This window comes from Bombina bombina, chromosome 9 (assembly GCF_027579735.1).
Source record: "Bombina bombina isolate aBomBom1 chromosome 9, aBomBom1.pri, whole genome shotgun sequence".
Classification (NCBI taxonomy): domain Eukaryota; kingdom Metazoa; phylum Chordata; class Amphibia; order Anura; family Bombinatoridae; genus Bombina; species Bombina bombina.
This window is the reverse complement of record NC_069507.1, coordinates 213,487,786-213,505,929: the sequence shown is the minus strand read 5'-3', so window position 1 is coordinate 213,505,929 and position 18,144 is coordinate 213,487,786. Positions and strand designations below refer to the sequence as shown.

Below are 18,144 nucleotides of genomic sequence, written 5' to 3'. Positions count from 1 at the left end.
CATAAATGCCTTTCTCTATTTCATAATGATTTACTCACAGTTTAGGCATCTTCTCTCTTTGTCATTCTGATGCTTTTCATGTCTGTTCTTCTGTAGCATAGTGCCTTCACACTAAAATGGCCACGATAACCATTCCTGAGACCACAGAAATAATCAGAACAACACAGTATAAATTATCCAAGATGGAATAGATATAAGGATGTTAATGCATTATACACTTTTATACTTTTGCACGATTTATACCTTTAATGTGCAGTGTTGATATCAATTGTCATTGGGGGTTAAAGTAACATCCCAAGAGTCTGGTAGCACTTGAAAGTCACAATATTGCATTAGAAGTGGCACTATTCCCTTCTCAATCTGGATAGTAAGGCCCTCTATACCTTGTCAGGACATCAAGATGGTCAAGTCAGATCCTTAAGGATTAAAACTCCAAAGCAACACTGTAGAAGGAAAGGAAATTACCCATGAAGAATAAAAATGTTAACCACAAAATCCAGATTTTCTGGTAAACACAAAAGTAATGATCAAAGTATTTTTTTTTACATAATTAAGACTATCTAATTATCGGCTTCAGAAGACACAAGGTGGAACTACTTTGGTGAATTGGTAATAGAAGAATAAATGCCTGGTGTGATAAAATATCATTCAATATCAAAGTGGTCTAAGGACTAGGATTCAACTTGCAGTTTAAAAGTAAGCCTAGAGCGGGGCGTGTCCGGGCCATGGTCAAATATGGCTAAACTACAAGCTCTGCCTAGGAAAACTACATAACGCTGTGTAATCATGCTTTTATATTGCCATCAGCACCTATTTTGATGGTATGAATAGGAAAATAACCTCTTGGATCAGATGATATTTCACAAAATAGGCACTTCCAGGCTGGACTGCTGTGGGTTTAAACGGCTCCACAAGAGTTGCATCCCAGCACCCGCTGGAAAACCAGGTTACACATGTACCTTTGATGCTCGGAATTTACTTATTTGAACATGGAGAAAATGTACACAACTATACAAGCCCTATTGGCGAACCTAGAACAACAAATGAATAGCAATTTTGATCAGCTCAAGTCCCTTGTACGAGCCCGGTATGCAGAGGGAGATAGCGATGAGCTCAATATGGCAGATGAAACAGCTCTTGATTTGCAGCACAGATCCATACAATCCTCTCTAACCAACGCAGGATCTTCACAGAGGTCTAATTGGGATGATCATATGTACGAGAGCATCTGTACTACAGATGAATTTACCTCTAAGACACATGTTGTGAGATCAATCATGGCCTGGGTGAGTGCGGCTGACCACCCGGTGCGAAAGAAGGATCAAGAAGGTGACCAGAAGGCAACAGCTCACATTGTAATGTCTCAGGGGGAAATCAATGATAATGGATCCTCTCCTGTTTATACTGAGGTACTCGCAAGTGGGACGCTAGCAAAACACAATTGCATCAGTTTTACACTAATGGAGGACATAGTCTGGTTGGGAGTGCGTGCCTGGTAGCATATGTTCTCTTGAAGCCTTGGGAACCATCTATTCTATTTTAGCCATGCAAGCAATGACACCTGATCTGGAATTGGGTAATATTGACTGTGTCATTAAGCCCTTATAAAAAGACTTTCTTTTAGTATCTCACTTGGCTTCCCTATGCAAATGATGACCCTGAGGTCTGAAATGTTACTATGGGACATACAGCTCTAGTCAGACTAAATGATGCTGGAATGTATTCATTTCATAGTAACCAGATTGCAGCCTTATTAGAATTTATTAATTTTGTTTGTTAACTGCTATGTTTACTCGTATGAGCATTACTCATTGTTGCTTCTTCAGCATTTTTTACTTTTTTATACACCGCTGACGCTTTGTGAGATAGTTTTAAGCTATAGTATTGGCATAAGTAGCTGCATTAACAACTATAAAGGGTATAGATTTAATGCTCTGTTTAAATACTTTAGCATTGCCTGTCCTCAATATGTAAATGTCCACTATATCATGCCCAGGTTCATTTTCAGAGGTAATTTGTCTGTTTTTACTTCTAGATGTAACAAGTTTTCTAATAATATGAGTAATTTAATAATTGTTCACATTTGTGCAGCGCAGGAGCAGTATTATGTAATTTGATGAGAACCTTTCAGTTTAACATCTGTCTGTGTCTTTCATAGGGGGCCATTATGTTCACCCCTGCATATGGTTTAGTTCTCAATAAGGGGATTTAAGCTATCCTCCTCTATATATTTAGATTATAGTTATTATTTTCTTCACTTGTATTATATCCGTTTTATAGGATACCTCTAGAAAGTCCTTAGCATTAAAGTCATCATACTAAACCATCTTATTAGTTAGATAATATTGATATTTCTAAATTGGAGGTATATAAATAAAAGAAAATGAGGTTTCATTTATATGTGCTTAAACTTTATGCAGACTTATAGTTCATTTACTGTTTTGCCCGCGCTGCTCCACATCAGGCTGTTCTCTTCAAACAGCGCTGTGTTCTGGCTGCAATGTAAGTTTTCATTAACACAGTACAACTGGAGCAAAGAGCTGTGAAGAGAACAGTCAAATAAAGAGCAGCGCTGCAAAGTGGCAGCGCATTGATTGATGACTGCCTCTCAGGGATTTTTTCAATTTCATGAACTAGTCTTTCCCTGTCTGCAAAACAATGACTCTTTAATGTAAGGCGTTTTTGTGAGCAATGCATGTTTTTATAACTACATATTTACCTTATATTATGTGATGTTTGACCAAGAGCAAAGAAAACTGATTTATTCAACAGACGTTTCTGCAGCAGCTTTTTTACAATGCAATTGTCAACTGCTGCAATATAGTATAAAACTTTAAAATTACTTTATTCTCCAGTTAGCTAACCAATTACAATTTAGCTGGTGGTTTAGTGTAAATGCCTAGTTTAAATTTTAATTTAATTTCAAAATGACCTGCAGAAAAATTTTCATTAAAAAAAAATCTAATTGCAGAAAGTGGAAAAAAAGTTCTGCCTCTGGGGCATGGGCACATATTCTGTGAATAGAACTGGGTCACTAGGGTTTATTGATAATATGAATGCTCACAGAAGCAGCAGGATTCATTCTGAAATGCATAGGTCTATACTATCTGCTCAGATTAAGCCACATTATGCAAAACTGATAGGGCATCACTTAACGATACAGATGGACAATAACCGAAAACACCACAAAAGCAACCAAAGAACTGGACTATTCTTAAATGGCCCAGTTAATGGACTGACCACAATCCAATTTAACATGCATTTAACTTGCTGAAGACAAAAAGAGACCCACAAACAAGCAGCAACTTCGGACAGTTACAGAAAAAGCCAGGAAAAGCATCACTAGGGAAGACACCCAGAGTGTGGTGACGTCACTGAGTTCTAGACTTCAAGCAGTCATTCACTGTAAAGGATTTTGCAAGCATTAAAGGGAAAGTCTGGTCAAATTAAAACTTTCATGATTGGTATTCATTGTTAAAAACTAAACCTAGGTAGGCTAATATGCTAATTTCTAAGTCCTTGAAAGTCACTACTTATCTCAGTGCATTTTGGCAGTTTTTCACAGCTAGGCAGCGCTAGTTCATGTGTTCTACATAGATAACATTGTGCTCACTCCCGTGGAGTTATTTATGGGTCAGTCCTGATTGGCTAAAATGCAAGTCTGTCAAAAGATCTGAAATAAGGAGGCAGTCTGCAGAGGCTTAGATACAAGGTAATCATAGAGGTAAGAAGTATATTAATATATTAAACAAAATAACAAAAGTTGTGGGAAGGACAGTACCCAATTAAACCAAAATCCTACTACTTCTTTCACTGGCTAAACTAGAGAACAAAGTGACAAAGCCTTACTCATCATAATATTGAATAGCATTAAAACCTTGATACCAAAACATTGGAAATCCCCTCGAATTGCTGAATGGAAATCACAGGTAGAAAACGTGTTACACTTGGAGAGGTTCCACCATACCCAAGCAGGAACAATAGATATTAATGAATTAATGCTCTTTCTCTTTTCTATTATTATATATAAATAGGTATCCCTGTTTTGTAATATGTATAAACATTTAGATGTTACAACCAAACTGTGGGGGGTAGTTATCAAGCCGTCTACTTTTCTGCCTTCGCCGACCCAATACGTCCGCCTAAGCTCGCCTACCTTCGCCGCCGCGGACCTTGAATACGTTCGCCTAAGTTATCAAATAAAGCTGTCAAAAAGCCGCGGGGCGATGAGCAGCGGACTGTGACAGTTATCACTCATCCGATCTCGCTGCCCTTCGGCTTTTTCCCAGCTTTATTGCTAGCCTGTCACTAAGCACTCACACTAAACTACACTGTTCTACCCCCTATACCGGCGCCCCCCGGAGCCCCCCGCAACTAAATAAAGTTACTAACCCCTAAACCGCCGCTCCTAGACCCCGCCGCAAGTCTTATAAATGTATTAACCCCTAAACCGCCGCTCCTAGACCCCGCCGCAAGTCTTATAAATGTATTAACCCCTAAACCGCCGCTCCCGGACACCGCTGCCACCTACATTATACCTAGTAACCCCTATCCTGCCCCCCCTATACCGTCGCCCTCTATTATAAAATTATTAACCCCTATCCTGCTGATCCCGCACCTCTCCGCAACTAAATAAATAGTTTAACCCCTAAACCGCCGCTCCATGAACCCGCCGCAACCTATAATAAATATATTAACCCCTATCCTGCCCCCCACTACGCCGCCGCCTCTGTAATAAAATGATTAACCCCTAAACCTAAGTCTAACCCTAACCATAATGCCCCCCTAACTTAAATATTAATTAAATACATCTAAATAAATTAACTCTTATTAACTAAATGAATCCTATTTAAAACTAAATACTTACTTATAAAATAAACCCTAATATAGCTACAATATAAATAATAATTATATTCTAGCTATCTTAGGATTTATATTTATTTTACAGGTACCTTTCAATTTATTTTAACCATGTACAATAACTATTAAATAGTTATTAACTATTTAATAGCTTACCTAGCTAAAATAAAGAGAAATTTACCTGTGAAATAAATCCTAACCTAAGTTACAATTACACCTAACACTACACTATACTTTAATAAATTATTCCTATTTAAAAATAAATACTTACCTGTAAAATAAACCCTAAGATAGCTACAATGTAATTAATACTTATATTATAGCTATCTTAGGATTTATATTTAGTTTACAGGTAACTTTGTATTTATTTTAGCTAGTTAGAATAGTTATTAAATAGTTATTAACTATTTAATAACTACCTAGCTAAAAGAAATACAAAATTACCTGTAAAATAAATCCTAACTTAAGTTACAATTAAACCTAATACTACACTATCATTAAATTAACTAAATAAACTACCTACAAATAACTACAATGAAATACAATTACATAAACTAACTAAAGTACAAAAAATAAAAAAAGCTAAGTTACAAAAAATAAAAAATTAAGTTACAAACATGTTAAAAATATTACAACAATTTTAAGCTACTTACACCTAATCTAAGCCCCCTAATAAAATAACAAACCCCCCCAAAATAAAAAAAATCCCTACCCTATTCTAAATTACATAAATTTCAAAGCTCTTTTACCTTACCAGCCCTTAAAAGGGCCATTTGTGGGGGCATGCCCCAAAAAGTTCAGCTCTTTTGCCTGTAAAAGAAAAATACAACCCCCCCCCCAACATTAAAACCCACCACCCACATACCCCTAATCTAACCCAAACCCCCCTTACAAAAACCTAACACTAATCCCCTGAAGATCATCCTACCTTGAGTCGTCTTCACTCAGCCGAGCAGCGATGGAACCGAAGTGGATTTCCAGAGCGGAAGAAGTTAATCCTCCAAGCGGCGCTGAAGAAATCTTCCATCCGATGAAGTCATCATCCAGGCGGCGCTGAAGAAGTCTTCGATCCGGCCGATGTCATCTTCAAAGAGGCGCTGAAGAGGTCTTCTATCCGGGCGAAGTCATCTTCCAAGCCGGGTCTTGAATCTTCCTTCCGCCGACGCGGAACCACCTTCTTCACCGACGGACTACGACGAATGACGGCTCCTTTAAGGGACGTCATCCAAGATGGCGTCCCCCTCAATTCCGATTGGCTGATAGGATTCTATCAGCCAATCGGAATTAAGGTAGGAAAATCTGATTGGCTGATGGAATCAGCCAATCAGATTCAAGTTCAATCCGATTGGCTGATCCAATCAGTCAATCAGATTGAGCTCGCATTCTATTGGCTGATCGGAACAGCCAATAGAATGCGAGCTCAATCTGATTGGCTGATTCCATCAGCCAATCAGATTTTTCCTACCTTAATTCCGATTGGCTGATAGAATCCTATCAGCCAATCGGAATTGAGGGGACGCCATCTTGGATGACGTCCCTTAAAGGAGCCGTCATTCGTCGTAGTCCGTCGGTGAAGAAGGTGGTTCCGCGTCGGCGGAAGGAAGATTCAAGACCCGGCTTGGAAGATGACTTCGCCCGGATAGAAGACCTCTTCAGCGCCTCTTTGAAGATGACATCGGCCGGATCGAAGACTTCTTCAGCGCCGCCTGGATGATGACTTCATTGGATGGAAGATTTCTTCAGCGCCGCTTGGAGGATTAACTTCTTCCGCTCCGGATGTCCACTTCGGTTCCATCGCTGCTCGGCTGAGTGAAGACGACTCAAGGTAGGATGATCTTCAGGGGATTAGTGCTAGGTTTTTGTAAGGGGGGTTTGGGTTAGATTAGGGGTATGTGGGTGGTGGGTTTTACTGTTGGGGGGGGGTTGTATTTTTCTTTTACAGGCAAAAGAGCTGAACTTTTTGGGGCATGCCCCCACAAATGGCCCTTTTAAGGGCTGGTAAGGTAAAAGAGCTTTGAAATTTATGTAATTTAGAATAGGGTAGGGATTTTTTTTATTTTGGGGGGGTTTGTTATTTTATTAGGGGGCTTAGATTAGGTGTAAGTAGCTTAAAATTGTTGTAATATTTTTAACATGTTTGTAACTTAATTTTTTATTTTTTGTAACTTAGCTTTTTTTATTTTTTTGTACTTTAGTTAGTTTATGTAATTGTATTTCATTGTAGTTATTTGTAGGTAGTTTATTTAGTTAATTTAATGATAGTGTAGTATTAGGTTTTAATTGTAACTTAAGTTAGGATTTATTTTACAGGTAATTTTGTATTTCTTTTAGCTAGGTAGTTATTAAATAGTTAATAACTATTTAATAACTATTCTAACTAGCTAAAATAAATACAAAGTTACCTGTAAACTAAATATAAATCCTAAGATAGCTATAATATAAGTATTAATTACATTGTAGCTATCTTAGGGTTTATTTTACAGGTAAGTATTTATTTTTAAATAGGAATAATTTATTAAAGTATAGTGTAGTGTTAGGTGTAATTGTAACTTAGGTTAGGATTTATTGCACAGGTAAATTTCTCTTTATTTTAGCTAGGTAAGCTATTAAATAGTTAATAACTATTTAATAGTTATTGTACATGGTTAAAATAAATTGAAAGGTACCTGTAAAATAAATATAAATCCTAAGATAGCTAGAATATAATTATTATTTATATTGTAGCTATATTAGGGTTTATTTTAAAGGTAAGTATTTAGTTTTAAATAGGATTCATTTAGTTAATAAGAGTTAATTTATTTAGATTTATTTAATTAATATTTAAGTTAGGGGGCGTTAGGGTTAGGGTTAGACTTAGGTTTAGGGGTTAATGATTTTATTACAGTGGCGGCGGCGTAGTGGGGGGCAGGATAGGGGTTAATAAATTTATTATAGGTGGCGACGGTGTAGGGGGGGCAGATTAGGGGTTAATAAATTTATTATAGGTGGCGACGGTGTAGGGGGGGCAGGATAGGGGTTAATACATTTAATATAGGTTGCGGCGGGTTCAGGGGAGCGGCGGTTTAGGGGTTAATACATGTATTATAGTTGCGGTGGGCTCCGGGAGCGGCGGTTTAGGGGTTTATATGTATAGAGTAGCTTGCGGTGGGCTCCGGGAGCGGTGGTTTAGGGGTAATAACTTTATTTTGTTGCGGCGGTGTAGGGGGGTCAGATTAGTGGTGTTAGACTCGGGGTACATGTTAGGGTGTTAGGTGTAGACAGCTCCCATAGAAATCAATGGGATGTCTGTCAGCAGCGAACTTGTACTTTCGCTATGGTCAGACTCCCATTGATTCCTATGGGATCCGCCGCCTCCAGGGGTGGCGGATTGAAAACCAGGTACGCTGGGCCGTAAAAGTGCCGGAGCGTACCTGCTAGTTTTTTGATAGCTAGCAAAAGTAGTGAGAATGTGCCGCACTTGTGTGCGGAACATCTGGAGTGACGTAAGAATCGATCTGTGTCGGGACTGAGTCCGGCGGATCGAAGCTTACGTCACAAAATTCTACTTTTGCCGGTCTCGAGCCTTTTGATAACTAAGGTGAATCAGCCTCGGCCACAAATACGCTGCGGAATTCCAGCGTATTTGAGGTTGACGGCTTGATAACTACCCCCCCCTATCTTTACTGCATAGTTCACAAAAAGATCCATATTGATCAATGGAACTCAGGAACACCGGAAAACCCTCAGAAGAAAAACTAACATTCCGGAACATGTCTAAAGACTCTCCTATTATTTATAGACTCAAGACAGTAAACAATTTGCTGCACAGATTAATCTAACAGCTTCTTCTATATTAAAGAGACACAAAACCCAATTTTTTTTATTTCATGATTCAGATAGAGCATGCAATTTTAAGCAACTTTCTAATTTTCTCCTATTATAATTTTTTATTGGTTCTCTTGCTATCTTTATTTGATAAAGCAGGAATGTAAGCATAGGTGCCAATGTTCTGTGAAGGGGCCGAACTTTTGAAAAGAGCGAACCATGTCACTTCCTGTGATGTTACATCAGCTGTTGTACACATTTTGGCCCTAATGCGCATGCGTGCCAGCGTCATCACATACCTGGCCGCATACGTCACTGGGAAACATTTGAGGACCTGTGAAATTCAGAAGCCTTTCTATTGCGCATTGCGTGGGATTTTCTATCACAAATGGGGGGGGGGGTTTATGGAAAGCTGTTTATTCGTCTCCTCTGCAATATTCGGAAGTCCACTGCAACTACTCTCTCCGTGCGTGTATGACAAACAGCCACTCGGCTATCGCCACTGCTTCTTCTGCTGATCTAATGCTTATACTGCTGCTATACTGCTGCAACAAATGTTTAAACAATGACATTGAAGGGAGCCTGTGAAAAGCTGCATTGGATCAGCAGAAGAAGCAGTGGCGATAGCTGAGTGGCTGTTTGTCATGCACACACAGAGACCCAGCTTAATGGGAGTAGTTGCAGTGGGGGGGGGGCAGACTTCAGAATATTGCCGAGGAGAATAAACAGCTTTCCATAAACAGCTTTCCATAAACCCCCCCATTTGTGATAGAAAATCCCACGCATGCGCTATAGAAAGGCTTCTGAATTTCACAGGTCTAAATATTTTCCCAGTGACGTATGCGGCCAGGTATGTGATGACGCTCACGCATGCCCATTAGGGCCAAAATGTGTACAACAGCTGATGTGACGTCACAGGAAGTGACATGGTTCGCTCTTTTCAAAAGTTCGGCCCCTTCACAGAACACCGGCCCATATTTGGTTCAGGCCCTGGGTAGCGCTTGCTGATTGGTGGCTATGATGGAATCAGGTCTAGTGCAGAAGGTGCAGTGCCCAGCAGTTTATTATTATTATTTTTGGTAATCCATTTAAATGTCTGTCTATCTACGGTATGTGTATATACACACTAGGGTTACCACCTTGGCCATGTTTTCCTGGGCACTTATGAGTTACACATGCTGCAGGGAGGAACATGAATAGTGCTGTCTAGGATCAGTATTCGTCTTCTGGTAAGGTGCGCGATTCATGTTGCCCTCAGAATACCCTGCAGCATGTATAACTCATAAGTGTCCAGGAAAACATGGCTGAGGTGGCAGCCCTAATACACACACATATATATGGGTGTATTTACAGCTGTAGATACATTCACACTTTGCTGTCTGTCCATAAACTGGCACACTTGTTGACAGGACAGTGCCTGCCCAGCCCAGTGCCCAAATTACTATGCACCTTTGCTGTATTTGCTGCCTGTTCTTCCCAGAAGTCCTGGTTAGTACAGCTGTAGACTTCCATACACAAATGTCCTTCCATTTATTATTTTGTGATATCAAACAAAGGATTTTAAAAGGATGGGTTGATATACCTGGCCACTTGGTAGTACTTGACCCCCTTGGCCAAAATATGCAAGTCCTCCCCTGCCCTACTTCACTTGCATTTAAAATAACACTGATCTTGGAAAATACCTGCTGGTTAGCAGCAGTTATTGTTATTCTTGCTTCACTATGATGTCTCTCTCTTGATCTCAAGGAAACAAAACATGTAAATGGATAAAGATAGCAGAGAAGTAATGGTGTTATTATTTTTTTGTGTGTGGGGATTTTTCTATTAAATGTAGGCAGCGCTAGTTCCAAAGGAGATTTATATGGGTGGGAGGGTAGAGAGAGGGCTGTTACCTTAAAAGGGGATAACTGGAAGACACGCTAAGATTTATATTGTTAAATTACTTGTGCAAAATGATGTCACATATTTTTTTAATTATTATTTTATACGCCTATCTTATAAACTTGTATTGCTGGTATGTAATTACCACAGCTATGTTTTTTGTACATAAATTATAATGCGTGTCAGGTCATTCTATCTATAAAGTGTTATGAATTTAAATATAGACATTCACTAATTAAATAGTACATAATAAATTCCCTCATTGCTGAGCTCAGTGTACTATTATGTGTGTGTTTTGCTCCCTGGTTATTGCGGTGTGTAATTGCCGCACTGACACCTTTCCTAAGCAATGAATACACCCGTGTTATTATTGTTGTTTCTGCTTGTTACTCTCATGACGTTAAACCGCCCAGCTGCTTAAGACACCGCCTCCCATTGGTCCTTTCCTCGCCATCGCTCGACCTATCGTATGGCGCGCCGGCCCGGAGTGTGATCGTGACGTCATTCTGTTCCCGTCTGCTTTATTTTGCTTCGGTCTACGGAGCCGCCATTACAGGAAGAACCGGAGCCGAGCCGAGCTGGAGGACACCGGATTCGGTCAGAGAGGGAGGGACCGGACGTGCGGCACCCAGTGGTCCGGTCCCGGCAGCAATGAGCGGGGGAGGGAAGTCGGCCAAGGGATAAAGCCAGGTGAGATTGGATATCGGGATTACAACTCTGATAAGGTAAAGAGGCATATTACAGTGTCACTGACAGGCCTTGTAGTATCCCATCCATGATGTACTCTTGTTAGATTGTAAGCGCCTTGGCTTAGGGGAGGTTTATTCTATAGTGTTCTCTGGCTATTAGTTTATCCCTACCCTGTGTTTTATAATAAAGATATGAGCTGCACTGACTAAACATTTACATAAACTAGCACTAGTAGGTGTTGTTAGGTGTAAACAACTAAGTAAGGCCTTTGTTTTTGTGACCCCACTGCCTATACACATTAGTATGGTTTTTCTAATGTACTTTATGTTCTATGCTAAGGTGAATATGATTATTTTTATCATGATAGTATCTGATTACTGACGGTTGTGTCTCGACATCCCAGATCTCACCTGCAGTTTTCCACATTTTTTGTCCTCTTGATTTAACCATATCTGCTGCCAGAGTGGTTTGCTGTGCAATGTTATGCAACCTCCCCTGGCTGTCAAGGGGCTTAGAAATCAGTGCATAAAGTGTTAACATTGGTTTTGTGCAGAAGGGTCATGGGTTAATTTCAGCATTTTATTTTTAATCTGGAAGTAGAAGAGGGCTTAGACCAGACTCAGTCCTTGATGACTGTATCAGGTGATGGGCTTGTTTGGGTGGCTTCATGTCACCTGTTTGCAGCTTTCTCTGCTGACACTTGGAAGTTGAACTCTATAGATTGTGTTGCATGTACTTTTTTTTAATTTTGCTTTGTAACATCCATTATTGAAAGTTAAAGTGCATGCTTTATTAAACAGGTATATAATAATCTAAACACATAATTAAGTTCACTAATTTTGTGGTTTTGTGCTGTATATTGGTTGACTGTTGTAATTTCAAGAGCTTCTTTATATGAGAGTCAAGTGATACCTTTCAACTCCATTTATTTATTATTAATCCACTGGCATTTGACTCCAATATACTTTATAGGCAAATTTATCTCCTTGAATTGCTAGATAGGACTACAGCAGATGTTGGCAGCAAATGGGTTAATACATTCATCTACTCTAAAGTTGTGTGTGAAACAACTCTAATATTAAAAAATAAAGCTTTAGAATTACACCTAGTTAATACTTATCCCTCTGTAGAGTTTTGCTGTCACTGTTCCATGTGTTGACATCCTATTGCCATTGGGGGATGGGCTGGTTGTCAACAGAGTATGTTCTGCAGCTTCCACCCACATTGGCTATTGTGTGAATGACTGCACCGTGTGACCCCTGTGCCTGCTACTGAGTTATATCAGATACAGGCTTGCGACTTTCACTTAAAGGGATTGAAAAACCCATACTTTTCTTTCACATTTTGGATAGAACATACAATTTTCCAATGTACTGCTAGTATCAAATTTGCTTCATTCTCTTGTCATCCTTTGCGCTAGGAACATCATTGCACTAGTGACAGCTAGCTGAACACATCTAGTTAGCCAATCACAAGAGACAAATGTGTGCAGACACCAATCAGCAGCTGGCTCCCACTAATGTCAGCTAGCTCCCACTAATGTAGGATATGTGCGTATTCTTTTTCAACAAGAAATACAGAAAGAACGAAGCACATTTGAAAATAGAAGCAAATTTAAAAGTGTCTTAAAATTACATGGTCTTTCTGAATCATGCACGTTTAATTTTGGCTTTCCTATCCCTTTAACTTACTTAAAATAATCATTCTTATTCTGTGGATTGGCTTATCTTTATGGTTTACCATATGATCAAGGTTACAGAGAATCTCCTTTAATGTTGGACTGTTTCTTCTATGTGTTATAACTATATGCTTTTGTAGAGTTGTAACCTTTAATGGTACGTTTATGCCCCAATACTACTGTGGTGAATTGCATGTGACTCAATGGTTTTTACAGTAGGATATTTCTAGGACGCTCTGATCTCTTCTATGACTTACTCTTAGACAGATGGTGGTGTGCTCACTAGAACTGGGGAAGCTACTGACTAAATATTCTGCCTGTCATAGCCGTTCATGATATTATTGCTAGTAGTCATCAGCCTCAGAAATGAAAAATGTCACCTGCTTCTGCTAAAAGTATTACATGGCAGAATGGTGCAATTAATTCTAATCTATAGGTTAGTTACAATCATTTCCCAACCATGAGTATATTGCACTTAATCTAAATGTTTAGCTCTTAGAGTTGAACATTTTTTTTTTTTTTTTTGTCTAAACCCTTCACACTCTTAAAGGGACATGAAGCCCAACATTTTTCTTTTATGATACAGACAGAGCATACAACTTTCTAATTTATTTTATTAAATTTTCTTTGTTCTTTTTGTATCTCTTGTTAAAAAGCAGGGGCGTATCCATAGGAGCCTGCCCATTTCTGGAGCACTATATGGCAGCCGTTTTGCAAGAGCACTAGATGGCAGCACTATTTCCTGCCATGTAGTTCTGTTTGCCTAACTAGGTATCTCTTCAACAAAGAATATAATGGGAACAAAATAAGTAAATTGGAAACTTTTTTTTTTTTTTTTTTTTTTTTTTTATGGTATGTTCTGTCTGGATTACAGAAAACATTTTTGGGGTTCATATTTCTTTTTAAGCTTGTTCCCCCCCCCTAGATCTTGTTGTTAATAATAACAATTTAATACTTGTGTTTTGGTGCCCATAGTTAATAGAATCTACTTCATATTTATCTTTTTATATTCAATCCTTTAAGGTTTTAATGGACACTTACATTTTTCTACAACTCAGTATTTTTTTCTTCTTCTTTCAGTACTCCCTTAATGTAATCTTGGAATGTAAACTATACGGAAAATGTATCCAGGTGCCTTTGCAGCTTGTGGGCCATTGTGGTGCAGACTCACATGATGAGCAAGCCTGCAACCAGGCTAGGAACATAAAACCCTACATTTTCCTTTCATAATTCATAAAAAAACATAGAATTTTTAACAACTTTCAAATGCATTTGTTATCAAAATTGCTTAATTCTCTTGGTATCCTTTTGTTGAAGGAACAGCAATGGAGAGATAGCTGAACAAATTGTGTGAGCCAATGACAAGAGGCATATGTACAGCTACCAATCATCAGCTAGCTGCCAGTAGTGCATTACTGCTTTTGAGCTTACCTAAGTATAATTTTCAACAAATACCAAGAGAATAAAATTAGATAATAGAATTTAAATTGTAATATTTTTTTTTCTTTGATTATACTACTTTCCAATTGACTTATCTGCTTCATTCTCTTGGTATCCTTTGTTGACAGACATGGGAAAGTTCAGGAGCTGGGAGCTAGCTGCTGGTTGGTGGCAGCACATATATGCCACTTATTATTGGCTTCACATTGTGTTCAGCTAGCTCCTAGCCTTCTAGCAGGAATTGCTGCTCCTTCAATAAAGGATGCCAAGAGAATGAAGCAAATTTGATGATAGAAGTAAACAGGAGGGATGTTTATAATTTTTATTGTCTATTTGACTGATGAAAGAGAAATTTGTGTTTCATGTCCTTTTCATTTTGTATGTTCTATCATGTGATTCCTGAAAGCTTAAAGTGAATGTAAACTCAGCGCGCTCTCTAAAATTCCCCTTAACAAATACGTTAAAATAATGACTTTAATTCATGAAATTTTTTTAAAGATTAAAATTAACGTTTTTTGTTGTTGTTTATTTACTTGCATCCGTCATTATAATCCTCCGCCCGGCATTGCATTATCGTTGTAGGCAGATCGTTATAACCAATAATTTGATTAACCACAGGGGGACCAAACCCCTTTTGCTGTCGTCACGGATCCGTATAGCGCTTGCGTTATATAGCACTTCCTACATTTGTTATCTGAAGCTTGTTCACATTTCACGCATGCGCAATAGCAAACTTCACGGACATTCATTCTTGCAATATTTCAGTGATAGGTCAGTACAATGCTAAAGTGGCTCCGTATTCTACAATAATATGTCAATAAATAGTAAAGGAATAATCTATCTATTCCTAGTTTTAAAGAATGTTGACGGACAGCTGCATCAAGGTTTGACGCATGCGCAGTGTTTATCATAGACGGGAGCGCGCATTGACACTGCGTAAACAGCGGGTGGGACCGCTGTATACATACAAAAGAATAAGGAAGTTGAGTGGGAGGGAGCAGGTATATACAACGAGCGTTATTTAGAAACGTATTATAAATATTTATTAGACATTTTATGAGAAAAATAAAGTGGCGGTTTGGTTAATATAATGATTACCTATCTAATTATACTTTCATTACATAAAAAAAATTATATTTACTTTAAATGTGAATTTACGTCCTTATCCTCTCCGTCACTTCAGAGGTGGCAGAGATAAATTATCCCATTTTGCCGAGTGATACTGCATGGCAAGTGGACATTTGAGGCGGTCAGTTTCTCCATAGATTTCCGTCTATGTTCCTATCCCTAAATGCTACTTGCAAACCTAACTGAAAATTGACCACATTACCCACAAACTCTTTGTTTAATAGTTTAAAGGAACATTGTAAGAATAGGAGACGTCCTAACTAACATAAGATGTCAAATTTGAAATTAAAGTGATTGTAAATTTCCCTCCATAACTTTACATATTTTGAAAGCTCGTCAATACTAGCATATTGATCTGCTTATTTATTTCAAAACTCAATTAAACTTCTAAAAATCAGCGTTTTTTTTCAGGCTCCGTTACCTGATTTTATACTGCCCCCTGTCAGAGATTTTCAGAGTGTAGTATTTGATTGGCATCTCTTTCAGGCCAATAGGAGCCTCACCATGCGCCCCATGGATTTTACTCACAGCGCGCTCCCGTGCTTGTAACTCTGCCTGGAAGTGCAACTGCGCAACTCAATACGCTATTTGCGCAACTAAAACAGTGAGGGCCGCTAACGGGTACAGGTATTTAGTTGCGCAAATAGCGTATTGAGTTGCGCATCGCGCAGTTTTGCTCCACAGATATTTGTGTGCTCCTTTTTTACACTGATAAATCCGGCTCAAAAAATAGCCAAATGCTGCAGCCCATAGCCATTTTCACCATTCTTTCCTATAACAAATGCAAAACTTTTGCCCATACTTAGTTTTTAAAGTACATATCTGCATTTGGATCCTTAGTGAGGTTCCGAATTCGGAAGTACATGGCCACTCGTGCAATTCAACTCTTTTCATAGCCGGATTTATCCAGATCTTAATGTGGTGATCTTTCACTACAATAAATCCCGTTCCCAAAAAAAACCCATGAAAGCCATCAGCAGCCGCCTATTTCTGCACTCGGATCCTCACAAAGCATCTGATAGCACATACAGTTGTGCTCATAAGTTTACATACCCTTGCAGAATTTATGATTTCTTGGCCATTTTTCAGACAATATGAATAACACAAAAAAAATTCTTTCACTCATTGGTTAGTGTTTGGCTGAAGCCATTTATTCTCTATCACTGTGTTTTTACTCTTTTTAAATCATAAGGACAACAGAAACTACCCACATGACCCTGATCAAAAGTTTACATACCCTGGTGATTTTGGCCTGATAACATGCACACAAGTTGACACAAAGGGGTTTGAATGGCTATTAAAAGGTAACCATCCTCACTTCAATGAGTTTCTGGACTCCTGACAGACCCTTGCATCTTTCATCCAGTGGTGCACTGACGATTCTAGATTCTAAGTCATGGGGAAAGAAAAATAATTGTCAAAGGATCTGCAGGAAAAGGTAGTTGAACTGTGAAACACGGAGGTGGATCGCTGATGTTTTGGGGATGTGTGAGCTACAAAGGCACAGGAAATTTGGTCAGAATTGATGGCAAGATTAATGCAGTATGTTATCAAGCAGAACACCTCATTTTCCCACTTCTTGATTAGAGTTTGAACACTGCTGATTTGCATTCTCAATTCCTTGGATATCTTCTTTTTTTTTTTTTTTTTTTATATATCAGTTTCCTGTTTTATACAGTTCAACTACCTTTTTCCCACAGATCCTTTGACTATTCTTTTTCTTTCCCCATTACTCAGAATCTAGAAACGTCAGTGCAGCGCTGGATGAAAGATGCAAGCGTCTGTCAGGAGTCCAGAAACTCATTGACCTTTTATACACCCACACTAATTACAAGCAAACAGATCACAGGTGAGGATGGTTACCTTTTTAATAGCCATTCAAACCCCTTTGTGTCAACTTGTGTGAACGTTATCAGGCCAAAATCACCAGGGTATGTTAACTTTTGATCAGGGTCTTTTGGGTAGTTTCTGTTGTCAATATGATTTAAAAAGAGTAAACACAGTTGATTGATAATAAATGGCTTCAGCCAAACACTAACCATGAGTGAAAGGAAAAGTTTGTGTTATCATTCATATTCTCTGAAAAATGGCCAATAAATCATACATTCTGCCAGGGTATGTAAAATTATGAGCACAACTGTATCTAGTTAAAAAGTATTTGAAACCAAGGCTGAACATTAGGAAAGCTATTGGTTCAAACACTTTAGCATGAGTCTCTTTCTTGGTTTACAGTAATTCAGCATGAAGCCTGCAAACAATAAGAGACCCTAATTCTTAACGTTTACGACCATTTTATAATGCCCTCACATATGGTGAAATGTGTTTACCAGTGCGTTCTCTGGGTGGAAGAAATGCCATTGTCTGGGTTCTTGCAAGTAAAAGTTTATTTCATACTGTGTCAGGGTTTTAGACCCTTTGTCAAACAACTTTTTACCCCCTTAGTATAGGGCTCTCTATGATCCTTTGTTCAGCATCCCTAGTATCTAGAGAATATTCATCTTTTGTTATATACACTGGAGTTTTAGGGGGGTTGAATGTTGCAAAGTGGTTGTAGATTCATGCATCTAGTCTTGTGGTTGGTTATTTAATTTATTTTAAAACATGGAGATGTAGGAATTCCTCCACTGAACAGCCAGCTCAGTTGTTCTCTGCCCCTTCTATCA

At 38.6% G+C, this 18,144-nt stretch overlaps 1 protein-coding gene across 1 annotated transcript in view; it reads left to right on the top strand.

Annotated features, from left to right (window-relative positions):
* Positions 1 to 11,030: 11,030 nt before the first annotated feature.
* Positions 11,031 to 18,144, top strand: part of ZRANB1 (zinc finger RANBP2-type containing 1) — a gene marked incomplete in the record, with an annotated part of 187,990 nt that continues 180,876 nt past the window's right edge. Inside the window, 2 exon segments of the mRNA XM_053692602.1 lie at positions 11,031 to 11,235; positions 17,219 to 17,330.